The sequence below is a fragment of the Panicum virgatum genome, chromosome 6N, assembly GCF_016808335.1.
Source record: "Panicum virgatum strain AP13 chromosome 6N, P.virgatum_v5, whole genome shotgun sequence".
NCBI lineage: Eukaryota > Viridiplantae > Streptophyta > Magnoliopsida > Poales > Poaceae > Panicum > Panicum virgatum.
Genome location: NC_053150.1, coordinates 1235693 through 1247312, shown reverse-complemented (window position 1 = coordinate 1247312; position 11620 = coordinate 1235693). Strand labels below are relative to the sequence as shown.

Here is an 11620-nt window from a genome sequence, read left to right as displayed (position 1 = left end):
TTGACTGCGTCTAAACTATACAAAGTTGTTCTTCTTGTCTTACATTCATGCTGTCTTGCATTGTTTATTTTTGAGTTTAGTTGAATTTAAATTTAAATGAATTTGTTTGTGTCTTTTTAATTTCAGAACATCTCTCATTTTCCTCTCTCTTTTGGCCCAAACCATCCTTTTTCCTTTTCTCTTCTTTGGCCCGCCCCAACTTCCTTTCCCTTTTTTTCCCTTTCCCCTTTTCCCCTCCCCGCGCGGGCCTAGCAACTTTGGCCCGCCCCAACTTCCTTTCCCTTTTTTTCCCTTTCCCCATTTCCCCTCCCCGCGCGGGCCTAGCAACTTTGGCCCGCCCCAACTTCCTTTCCCTTTTTTCCTCCTTTCCCCTTTCTCCCTCTCCTTTACCTCCCGCGCGGCCCAGCCAACCCACTGCTCCGGCCCAGTCAACCGGCCAGGCTCCTTTACCCCCGCTCTCCTCTCCCCCCTCGCTGCCGGGCGGGCCCCGCCTGTCGGGGGCATCCCCTTCCCCGCGCCAGACTGACAGGCTCGGACTCGAGCCCGAGTCCGGCCACGTCGCACCCCGCGCTTAGGTCCGACCCGGACGCAGAGGCCGCCCCGCTACCACTATAAAAGGCGCCGCGGACCCCCCAGACCCCAAGTCGCAGCCACCGCCCTCGCAAAATTCTAACCCTAGCTCGCGCCCCGCCATTGGAACTCGCCGACCTCGGGCCACCGGTGTGCCGTCGCTCCACCATCCTTCCTCGACAACAAGCCGCCGTAGGAGCTTCGCGTGGTGGTGAGCAAGCCGCCGGCCCCGTTTCCCCTCTTTCTCCCTCGCTCCCGCGCCCGCGATTGCTCGCCGGAGCGGCCGAGCCGCCGCTCACCGCCGTACGCCTGCCTTCGGCGGGTGCACCGCCTTCCCATGCCCCCTACCGCGTTCCTCTCCTCGCTCTCTCCCTCCCAGGCCAAACCGCGCGCTAAAACGCGACCGGAAACGCGTAAATGCGTTATTCCTGCGAAGCCGCCACCGTGCGCCACCGCCCGCCACCACAGTCTCAATGAAGTCAACACAACCTCTTGGAGCTTGAAGTAGTAGTTACTATAGCTGGCCAACTGGGCCGAGCCCGATGGGCCGGCACGGGCCTGGCCCACAAAAAGCACGGCACTAACCCGGTCCGGCCCGTGACCTGGCGGGCTAGTCCCGGGCCCGTGCCAGGAGCCGGGCCGTGCCTGGGCCTCAATCATGGCCTGCGGCACTAGCACGGGCCCGACCCGGCTAAGGCTGCGGCACGGGGAGACACGGCCTCGTCCCATTAGGCACGGAGGCGGCCCGATAGGGCACGGCCGCAGCCTCCCCCGCGCACCTCGTCGACCGTTGGATCGGCCCATTGGGGGGCGATCTGCCCGTTGCGTCCAGGGCTATATAAGCCCCAGCACCGGCCACCCCCTCCCAACCCTAACCCTAATCATTTCTTCCTCTCCCCTGAAAGGCTCTTGTTTGGTTTTGGTAATTGAGTGACAACTTAGGTGGACTAATAAGTGTTTATGTTAAGATACACAGGAGATTAGTCCACACAAAGACACTAGTATGAGCAACATGTGCCATGGAGGAGAAATGGCTAAGGGTTGATGCTATGCTCATATAGTGTGATCGAGGAGCTCATTGCATATGGGACATGACATGGAGTTATGTGACCAAAGTGGAGAAGATCAAGACAAGGATTGGTTTGATGGACCGGTTGCAAGGGAGAAGGGCAAGTCAAGACTTTGAAGCGAGGGACCGCGAGGCGGTGAAGCTTGGGCAAGATTTGGCGCCGATGGACCGAGGCAACGGTGAAGAGCGAGCAACGTCAAGATCGATGGACCAAAGAGGTCATGTGATGATATGGAGTGGATCATATCATTTAAGAAAGATCAAGCCAAGTGTTGACTCATGATGATGATCAAAAGGCTTGATGGAGTTTTGTGCTTGTGTGGCATCAATATTTGGGAAGATGAAATGGAATGCGCAAAGCAAAAATATGACTTGTAGGGCATTTAATTTCACCGGTCAAAGGTTGTGTAGAGAAGTGCATGACTGGATTTAGGATAGATGGCCGTACCATCAAGAGGGGCAAACTTGTTTGCATATCGGTCATCTAGTGCCACTTGAGCGATCTAACATTGCGATGTTGCTAGGATCGAGTGGCGTGGTGAGATCAAGTGAAAATCTTTTGAAAATGTTTGTGAAATGCTAACACACATGCACATGGTGTTGTTGGCACATTTGCAAAGGAGAAAGAGTTGGAGTTGATGTTTATCAACTTGGGGAAACAAGAAAGGCTTTTCGGTGTTCTTCGGAAGTTAGGTGGGCTTTTGGAGTGAAATACTTCTTTGATCCATTGTGTTTTGGATCAAATATTCAGTTGGGTTGTGTAGCCCTCTAAATAAGCTTTCCATAGAGTCCAAGATCACCAAATTTGGATATTGGAGCTAAGAGTTATGGCTGTTTTACCGAGGTACATTTTTGCTGGAAATAGATCTGCGGACGGTCCGCTCATGGGGGGCGGACGGTCCGCCGTTATCTCGGATGTGCTCGAACAGAACCGTTTTTGGCTCTGTTGGTGGTCCAAAATGAACTGCGGACCGTCCGGTCCATGGGGGCGGACGGTCCGCCTTTAAAAGCTGAAACGAGCGCAGAAACTTGGTAGTTCTATCTTGGGTGTCCAATTTGTACTGCGGACAGTCCGGTCCTTGGGGGCGAATGGTCCGCCTCCTACTGAAAATTCTGGGACAAAAACACTGCGGTTTCTGTGTGTGCTCACGTTTTGAACGGCGAACGGTCCACCCCTGGGGAGAGGACAGTCCGCCGGTCACTTCCAGATTTAATCAGAGACGTTTGCAAATCGGTTGGTTCGAAGTTTTGAACCGCGGACAGTCCGCCCGGGGCTCTAATGGTCGACTCTGACACATAATCATTGCAGTTCTAGCCGTTGGTTTTGAATGACGGATGGTCCGGTCTCTGTGAGGCGGACAGTCCGCGAAAACTCTGTTTTCACAGGATTTGAGTGTAACGGCTAGTTTGGGGCCTCCCTCTATAAATAGAGGGTGTGGCCGGCCATTTGATGTGGCTGAGCACCTTGGGAACTTGGTGTCCATGTGTGAGAGTGCTTGAGAGTCCTCTACTCACTCTAACTTGATAGTAATCATCCGATCGAGTGAGAGAGCGATTCTAGTGCGATTGCTTTGAGAGATTGCATTGAGTGGCACTAGGTGATCGTGTTGCAAGCCGTTGTGATTGTTACTCTTGGAGGTTGCCACCTCCTAGACGGCTTGGTGGCAAGAGGCTCCGTTGAAGCCCGCAAGAAGATTGTGCGGTGCTCCAGAGAAGAGATTGTGAGGGGTATTGTGCTCACCCCGCGGGAGCCGCGAAGAGCAACTCTAGTTGAGCGAGACGTGAAGAGCAACAAGTGGTTCGGCCGGATCATGTGCTAGAGCTCGGTGTGAGTACTCCACGTGGGAGAGTGTGACTTAAGAGTCACCACTAGCAAGAGGATCGGCGGCAACCTTGGAGCTTGTCTCAACGGGGATTAGTTTGGTGGCAACCAAGTGAGCCTCGGGATAAAAATCACCGTGTCAATTTTGTCTACTCTTCTCGGTGGTTTGCATTCTCCAAATCACAAGCCTTGTATTTACATTCATCTATATCTAGTGCTTGTGTAGTTGCTCTCTAGTGTAACTAGTTAGCTTGTGTAGCTTAATTAGTTGCTCTTGCTTAGATTGTGTAGCCAAGCAAGTTGAGCTCTTGGATTTGGATTGTGTATCCTTATCCTTGAGCATCTAGTGAGCTTAGGTTTGGTTTTGTGCTTTTGCTCATTAGAATTGTGTAGGAGCTCCCCCGGTTTGTGAAATACTAGTGCTTAGGCTTGTGTGACTTGGCATTAGAATTGTTAGGAGAGCTCTTGCTAGCTTGGCACTCCATTTGATTTGTGTAGGATCTTTTTGGAGGTACCTTAGAGTCATAGTTAGAGGGGTGAAGTCTTGGCTAAGCGAATAGTTTCAATTCCGCATAAGTTTCGGTTAGCCGGGGCAATTAGTTTTAGAAAGGACTATTCACCCCCCTCTATTCCGCCATCTCGACCCTACAAGTGGTATCAGAGCCGAGGTCTCTCATTTGTGGTCCTACCGACCCGAGAGGATGGTGACTTATGGGCTAGATGTTGAGTGTCCACATATTTTTGATGGCACACACTTTGCACGGTGGAAAAATTGGATGATATGCAATTTTAAATTTATTTGCCCTCAAATGTGGTGGATGGTGGATGTATGTTTTTCTCATGTGTTAGATGAAGAAAATCTAACTCCAACACAAGAGAAATGCCTAGATCTAGACATCCAAGCTACTAACATCTTGTTTAGATATTTGCATAATTGCATTCTTGGTGAGATCATGGACAAGGAAACCGCCCATGAGATTTGGAGTTATCTAAATGAGAAATATGGGGTGGCCTCCGATGATCATGATGATTATAAGACCAAGGAGGAAGTGCATGAGGATGATGAGAACATCCATGACATGGTGATTGTGGAAGATTGCTCCACCTAATGGACAAGTGATGATGATGATGATGATCAATCTACAACAAGCTCACTTGACAAGGTTGATGATGACGATTCAAGTGTTGCAAATAATGATTCTACTCCAAGCACACTTGATGATCAAGTTGGCTCATACACGGATGATATTGCTATGTCAAGCTCATCTCCATCTCCACATTGCTTCATGTCACAAGGTGACACAAAGGTATCAAATTGCAATATGATTGATCTTAATTCATATGATGAGCTCTTGAGTAAATATGCTAGCTTGACCAAATTATTTGAGGAAGTGTTAACCAAAAGAATCAAATTTGAAAAAGAAAACTCTTTTCTCAAAGACACATGTGAACAACAAAAGCATCTACTTTATGTCATCAGTTGTTCACATGAGGAGCTAAAATTGACTCATGAGGAGCTTAGTGTTGCTCATGAGAATTTGGTACTAGACCATACTTTACTCACTAACAAGCTTTCTAGTAAAGTAATTAAAACTAGTGAGAGCTCATCACATGGGTCAAAGGATCAATTACAAAATGTTGCTAACCCTTGTGATGTAGGCAAGAAACATGTATCCACCTCATGTGATGATTTATTGTCTATGCCATGTACTTCACATATAGATGCTTGTTCTTCTTCTACTATGCAATATGAGACTAACCTTGTAGAAGAAAACAAAGAGCTCCAAAGTCAAGTGAAGTATTTGAGCAACAAGATAGAGAGGTGGACAAAATCAAAAGTCACCCTCGAAAGCATAATCAAAAATCAAAGAAGCTTCGGTGACATGAGTGGCATTGGTTCCAACAAGAGCAAAGCCAAAGGCAAGAAATGGGGCAAAAATAAATATAATAGGAAGATGAAGAAGCAAGAAGAAATGAAGCTATCTCATTTCATGTGCTTTCAATGACATGAGATGGGACATCTTGCAATTGGTTGCCCCAACAAAGAAAAGCTCAAGTTGAAGAAGGAAGAAGAGAAGTTTAAATATATCAAATGCTTCAAGTGCCGCACTTGGGGTCACCTCACCTCAATGTGCCCAACCAAGTAATTGGTGAAGCAACAAGAACCTCAATCAAAGCCACAAGTAGAGCAAGTGAGGGCACCCCAATCTCAAGTCAAGAGCAACCATGATTAGCCCTGCTAGTGGGGCGGGGTCAGATGGGGATTTTGGGGCGGGTTTTTGAATGGGGATCTATTTGTGTGGGTAGTAACAGGTTTAGAGGCCAACGGGTTGGGGCGGGGTGGGCTGCATTCGCGAGTTGGGGCGGGGTGGGGGTAGAAATAGATCGCCTGCTCCCGCAAGAAGCCAAGAAGGCGACACCGCCGCTTCCTCCGCTACCCTGACGCAGCCGCCGCCGACGGCTTCAAGGCCCGCTTCCAGGCCGACTCGGGGATCCCCTCCTCCGACGTCCACGGATCGAGGTACTCCTCTTCCACCTCACATCTCCATCTCCTCCGCATCACCCCTTCCTCTTCCTCAACGGCTCACTCGCTCCCTTCCTCTTCTTGCAAGTTGCCAAGATCTGTGGGGGAGGTGCTGTAGACCTTCCTTCACGGACCTCCATACTGAGCGCCGATGCCAAGCTGCCGTCGACCCAGGCCTCCACACTCGTGCCGCCGCCGACGCCAAGCTTCCGCCAAGAACCAGGTCACCAGGAACCCAACCAATACAGTCTTCGGTGAGTGTCGTCCCAGATCTGTCCCTTCCTTGTACTACTCGTGCTGCTACCTGCAGTTCTGCTATTGTTTTGATGATTAGATCCGTGGATCTGTGGATCTGCTATTGTTTTGTTGCTGCTACCTTCCCAGAACTTGTTGCTCCATACTTGTTTTGTTCTGTTGGACTATTGCTGTTGAATTCCGTTTTCAGTTTACGTAATGGATTAATGGGTTAGTAACAAAGCTCTGGTTTTATTGGAACCAGTCACGAAGATGGAAGCACTCTCTGGTGGGATGTACGAAAGCCTGGGTCGCCTATATCTTCAGTGAAGTATCATTCAGAATCAGGTCTCATTTTGACCGCTTGCAGTGTTAGATCCTAGCTGTTTAACTTCGATTTTCCAATAATAGTAGCTGGAAAAGGCATGATCTAATAAGGTGCTGGTGTGCAGCTTTATCCCTTGCTATCAATGGGTCTTGCAATGGTGGAATCTCAGGAGGCGCTGATGATAAAGTAGTCATTTTCATGCTTGATCATCCAAATGTTTGCCCTTGAATATTCCCTTTCCTTGCTACTTGTAAATCTTTATCCTTGTCATGGAAATCACATGCTGTGGCCTGTGGGTAATGATCTTCGCTTCGTACTTATTTTAGTAAGGATTGACACCATGAATTGTATTACTGAACTTTGATAAGAGTTGAAACTTTTTAGTCTTGAATGTTGAAAAGAATTGTTGTTGGGACGTTACTTTCTGCAACAATGCTTATGCTGTTTGATAAGCTCCATTAGACCTGAGCTGTGCTGACAATATGTTTCCTCTTCCCATACAATTGGTTTCTTTCAGAAGAAGTACAACATTGGGTCATTTGAGCTGCTTCAACCGAAGTATGCAATGAATACCCCGGCCAGTAGCCCACATGTAGTAAAATTTTGTTGCCAATGACATAACTGATTCTGTCATGGAACCGTCACAACTCACAAGAGTGTTTCTTTTGGATCCCCGATATTGCTTAACATTCTTCCTAAGGATTGCTTATCTCTTGATTGTTCTAATATATGGCTTTTACTCAGTTTTGCTGCGTTTTTTAACGCCAACTGATGAAATAAGTTTGAGCGGTTACCTTGTTGTTGCAGCTGATACATGCTGTTATCCATGATGCTTTCTGTTGTTCAAATCATTATCCAGTTCTTCCAGAAGCTTGGAAAGTGTTGTTCTGTTAACCAGTATTGCTTTCTGATCTAACAGCTCACAATATTATCGTTTTGTAGTTTATGCGCATGATTTTCAGCAAGCTCAGAAATGCTACAATGACTGCTCAGAGTAAGCTTTGTGCCTTTGTCCATTTGTTGCAGTTGCTATCACTGACGAAATTTTATATAATAATATTTATGCCATCTGTGATATTGCAGGGTTCAAGCCTTCCTCAATTGCCATCAGAAATAGGTGGTGGTGTCTTCTGTCTTGTGGTGAACCCTTGGTTTTTGAGTAGGCGTTCAAGTGGTGTCTACTTGATCTCTGTAGATATATACCTGCTTCTGCTTGTATGGCTGACAACTAGTTGCTGCTTGCAAAAAAATCCCACTACTAGTTGCTGCTTGTATGTGCCGAATAATGAGCCACTGATGCATGCATTTTCTTCTTTCTGTAACACTACTGCAAACTGTGCCGAAGGAGTGAGAATGTTTAATTAGCAACTGATGGCTTCATGTTTTAGTAGAATGCTGCTCTAGTGCTTCCTATCGTGCGCAGCAATAACCCATGCATAACCCACCATTGGTGGGGTGGGTTGGGGTGGGTTGGTTAATTAAATATTTGGGTTGGGGCGGGTTGGCAAAAATTAATTGAACTGCTGCAGGTAGGGGTGGGGAAGGGGCGGGTATATCCCCATTAGCAGGCCTAACCATGATGATCAAGTTGATGACTTGAAGATGATGAAAAAGAGAACAAGAAGGGGTGGCAAAGCAAGAGCAAGGCATCAAACTCATATTTAAGATGCCAAGATGTTGAGCAAGAACAAGATTCAAGAGAAGAATCTACATGCTCACATCAAGTGCTATAGTTGTGCAATATTGGGTCACCTAGCTTCGGGTTGCCCAAACAAGCTTGAGAAGAAGGCTCAAGCAAACAATGAGAAGCAAGACAATGAGAAGCATCAAATGAGTAAGGAAGAAAAGGTTCAATAAAAGAGAAGAAGCTACTTATGCCGGGAAAGGGGACACATGGCTTATTCATGTCCCTTAGGTAACAATTCTAAGCCTATTTTAATTGATGCAAATATTATGCTTAGAAAGGATGGTAATGGTACCTCATTTGTTACTATTGCAAAATATCCCACTATTCATACTAAGGCATTGCCAAAGTATGTTGCTCCTAACTTGAGAGGACCCAACCTAGTTTGGGTACCATCAAAACGTGGATGAATGTGTGTAGGTACCAAATGCATTGGAGGCTTGATTCAAATAAAATTCATATTTTTGATCTTATGATTGAATTAAGGAATTGAAGCTTTTTGCATATATACAACCCAATGCCAAGTCAAAACAATGAAGTCCAAGTGCTACAACATACAAATATCTTATTCTAGTTATGAGAAATTCATTGGAAATATTTGATGGCTCGCAAACTTATTTGTGTTAAACCTTGCTTTTGAATGAAAAAAAATATTTTGCAAATTAAAAAATGAGCTAAATGTCATTTACTTCTCAAATGTGACTTGAAAACTAGTACATATGACATTTGGTTCTTATGTGCACTCTTTGCTTCAAATTTCTGTTTTTTTCAAAGCTTTTATGGGCTATTTATGAGTTCCCTTGATTTTACTTGATTTATTTTTTTTTCTCGTTCTTACTCACTCATATGAGTCTTTGGATGGTGTTCATGCTAGTTTTGAGATTTTTGGAATGTTATTTGAGCAATAATTCCAATTCAAAGTTGAAATTGTGAAAGTTGGAAAAATTCTGGGCTATCTGAAATTTAGTAGCGCGGACAGTCCACGTGTAAGAGGCGGACGGTCCGCCATTCATGAAGTTTTTCACCAGAGGCTCTGATCAGCAAAAAATTGAAGTGCGGACAGTCCGCCCATGGACCGCGGACGGTTCGCCAGATGAACCGGTAAGCTTCGGTTACACCGATGATGTGTCCACTATGCAAGCGCGGACGGTCCGCCAGTATACCGCGGACGGTCCGCCTGAGATAAGTTGAATCTGCTAAGAAAAGTGACAAATATTGGATTGATCTTGAGTCACTTCAATTTAAAGGTCCTCAAGTTGGAATCATCTTTACAAGTGGTTGAGGAACCTAGGTTTGGTTTTGAAATAATCTAGAAGCATGACGAGTATTGGGGACAAGGCCATTTGATTGAGAAGTATTTTTGGCATACTTTTGGTACTCAAGTTGAGATTCAAGACCAACCTCAAGTAGAAAGAAAAGGACTTAGAGCAGACTCCAAAATTACTCATTATGACAAGTCCATTGTTTGATCAATCAACTAAATTCATTTCAAGTGAGTGTCAAGAATGGTTCTTGGAGAGATCACTTCTCTCTGGAGGGAGGCGAGCCGCCCAAGAGTGGGATTGACAAGCAAGGTGCTTGGAAGGCCAACATAGAAGTGGTTATCTAGAGTCATTGGAGATGCTTAGTTGAAGATATCAAATGGGTTGATCAAGAAAAGCAAACAACACCCAAAGTAGAGAGATTCATGAAAATTCAAGTGATATTCAAATGGTATTCTCTCATGCAAGCAAAAATCAAAGAGATGAAGCAAGCCAACCACAACAAGATAGTGTATTTGATGATAAGTGGTATTCATTTCATATGGGTGAAGAATGGTTTTCATATTGGTATTCATTGTCTTCACCAAGCTATTATAATTGGACTTCGTGATGCTAGTTGGAGAGCTAAATTGGAATCTAATGACTATCCTCTACTCCAACATAGCAAGGTGAAATTGCTTGACATATGCATTCATACTACGCTAAGGACATGATTAGTGCATATAGTCATATATAGTGATCATTCATGAAAAATAAAATAGTTTTAAATATTTTATGATGCCACTATTGTTTCTATGCTTGATATGATCTAGTGGTAACATATGACATGTTCATGAGCTAGTAAACCCAAATAGTTGATCTAGAAAATGAGCTTTCAAGTGTTTAACTCAACATTGTCAAGATAACCCTTAGAATGAGGTGTGAAAAAGCTTGTCATTGGTTCAAACCGAGTTGAATTATTTGGGCAAGTAGTCTAAATCAAGTCAAAGAGAAAGAAGCTCATGGAAATAATCTAGTTCAAGAATTGGTTATCAATGTCAAATTCAACAAAGTGATCCATCATGATTTTACATGTGATACTAGATTGAACAAAAGGTATATCATTGTATCTCTACAAGTGATATACATGGTCATACAAGTGGTATTCATTCAAGTAGATGTAGAACGACAATGGTGGTTCCACAAGTGATCCTCAACTTTAAGTGATCAATTCAAATCAAGAAAACTACCCTCATCAAGAAGAGCTCAAGATTCAAGTAGATTGACAAACACTTTGAAATAGGGGGAGGAGCCCCACTACAAGGTATCAAGGTCAAGGATCCTACTAGTGTCCTACATGTGGCATTTCAAGGTGGTCTTCATCCTTCCACATGTTGTTGTTACAAGTGGTGTCAATTCCAATAAAATTGAAAATGTCCATCAAAAATGAAGATTCAAGACTCAATCATCTACCCAAGTCCAACTCTTTGTATCAAACCACAAGCGCTTCATATGATTGCCTACAAGGGGTATTCAAGTGGTAACCCTACAAGTACAAGAGGTACAACTTCAAGTGGTAGCCATTGATCTTCACATGGCAAATTTCATGTGGTTTCGGCCCTTTTTATGGTCATTGATGACAAAGGGGGAGAGGAATGAACAAAGATATGAATTATCCTTGGATGATAAAGGGGGAGATGAGATGAGAGTGCGAGCATTGACATGGATCAAGAGGAGCAATATTGAGGAGGATCAATATTCTTGGATAAGGGGGAGATGAGATGAGAGTGCGAGCATTGACATGGATCAAGAGGAGCAATATTGAGGATGATCAATATTCTTGGACAAGAGGAGCACACAAGTAGGGGGAGCAAACTCATGAACTTGGTTGTTTGCATTTGACATGTGCATATTCATGTGCTTGCTTGCATTTGCATAAGTTTTAAAATTTATATATGCATTGCTTGTGTGTGATGTATGCTAGTCAAAGAACTTGATTGATGATTTGATAACTAGCATGCATAGATTGTAGCTACATATTTTTTTACAAGTGAATCAAGAGCCTTGCTAATATTGTTGATCTCATGAGGTATCTTGAGTTTTTGATGAATGTCTAGTTACTCATTGATGCTAAGGAATGAACTTCAA

At 44.8% G+C, this 11620-nt stretch overlaps 1 long non-coding RNA gene across 1 annotated transcript; it reads left to right on the top strand.

Annotated features, from left to right (window-relative positions):
• The first annotated feature begins 6159 nt into the window (after positions 1 to 6159).
• Positions 6160 to 7660, top strand: LOC120680121. The gene is made up of 4 exons (XR_005677480.1): positions 6160 to 6239; positions 6485 to 6567; positions 7490 to 7541; positions 7631 to 7660. It is a non-coding gene; the product is annotated as an uncharacterized LOC120680121 (long non-coding RNA).
• The last annotated feature ends 3960 nt before the right edge of the window (positions 7661 to 11620 follow it).